This window comes from Sphaeramia orbicularis, chromosome 24, assembly GCF_902148855.1.
Source record: "Sphaeramia orbicularis chromosome 24, fSphaOr1.1, whole genome shotgun sequence".
Taxonomy (NCBI): Eukaryota; Metazoa; Chordata; class Actinopteri; order Kurtiformes; family Apogonidae; genus Sphaeramia; species Sphaeramia orbicularis.
Genome location: NC_043979.1, coordinates 1430307 through 1431979, shown reverse-complemented (window position 1 = coordinate 1431979; position 1673 = coordinate 1430307).

The following is a 1673-nucleotide window of genomic DNA, read 5'->3' as shown; positions in this document are numbered from 1 at the left end:
TGCAGACTAAACTGGACTGAATGTGCCCCCCCCCCCCCAGAAGAAACTGAGTTTAACCCCCCTGTCATAGAAGGTGTTGGTGACTCCTCCTGCGACTGGACCCAGATCAGCCACAAGTCCAGTATTGGTCAAACTGTGGGCGGGGCCTGTAGGGGGGGATGGAGTCTTCCCAGGGGGGGTCATGGGTCAGTCCTGGGTGTTTTTTAGTTCTTCAGGTTAGAACATGTATCAGGTGGAACTAATGTTTGATGGTTGGATTCACCCTGGACTCATTTAATGGACGGACACCAAACCAATCTGTTACCATGGTGATCTGTCACAGAGTTTAGGTTTGGACAATGGACAAGGACTGGACTGGAAAGACCCATGGACACACAGGTTTGTGTTTTGGACCAGTTTGGACCCGTTTGGACAGTTTGGACCATTTTGGACCAGTTGGACAGTTTGACAGTTTGGACCAGTTTGGACCAGTTTGGACAGTTTGGACCAGTTTGGACAGTTTGGACAGTTTGGACCAGTTTGGACAGTTTGGACCAGTTTGGACAGTTTGGACCAGTTTGGACCAGTTTGGACAGTTTGGACCAGTTTAGACCAGTTTGGACAGTTTGGAACAGTTTGGACAGTTTGGACAGTTTGGACAGTTTGGACCAGTTTGGACAGTTTGGACCAGTTTGGACAGTTTGGACCAGTTTGGACCAGTTTTGGACAGTTTGGACCAGTTTAGACCAGTTTGGACAGTTTGGACAGTTTGGACCAGTTTGGACAGTTTGGACAGTTTGGACCAGTTTGGACAGTTTGGACAGTTTGGACAGTTTGGACAGTTTGGACCAGTTTGGACCAGTTTGGAAGTTTTGGACAGTTTGGACCGTTTGGACCAGTTTGGACCAGTTTGGACAGTTTGGACCAGTTTGGACCGTTTGGACCAGTTTGGACCGTTTGGACCAGTTTGGACAGTTTTGGACCGTTTGGACCATTTTGGACTTTCCTGTTTCAGATGTCCAGTGGTAAACGGCCTCATGGACCCACTGGTTCTGGTCACATGTTCATCTGTGATCCACAAACCACAGAACATTTAAGAACAGACAGAATATGGACAAAACTGTTCGTACGTCTCTCAGGACATTTCAGTTTATTCACATGTTTTTTGCAAAATTCTACTTTGTTTTAGTGTAAACACATGAGAATATTTACATTTACAAAGAGAAACACTGTCAGCTGTCATTAGTTCTGTGTTATTCTGATAGTGTTGGACTGGTCCTGCAGGTGAAACTGGTCTGAATGTGGAACCTGAACTAGAAGGACTGCTCATGTCTGCAGTGGAATTCTTGCATTTCACAGATTCATCCCAGGGGCCGGACCGGACCCTTTGGGGGGCCGGACTGGACCCTTTGGGGGCCGGACTGGACCCTTTGGGGGGCCAGGTGTGTCCCCGGGCCTCCTGTCTGACCCCTGTGTGTTTCCAGGTGTGTTTCCAGGTGGAAGCGTCTCCTCAGGTGGACTCTGTCAGCTTCTCTACAGCTTCACCTGCAGCTGAAACAGTCTAAACAGGAAGTGTCCTCCTTCTTCTCCTTCTCCTTCTTCTCCTTCTCCTTCTTCTCTTCTCTCCTTCTCCTTCTCCTTCTTCTCCTCCTCCTCCGTCTCTTCTTCTCTCTTCTCCTCTCTCCCCTTCTCCT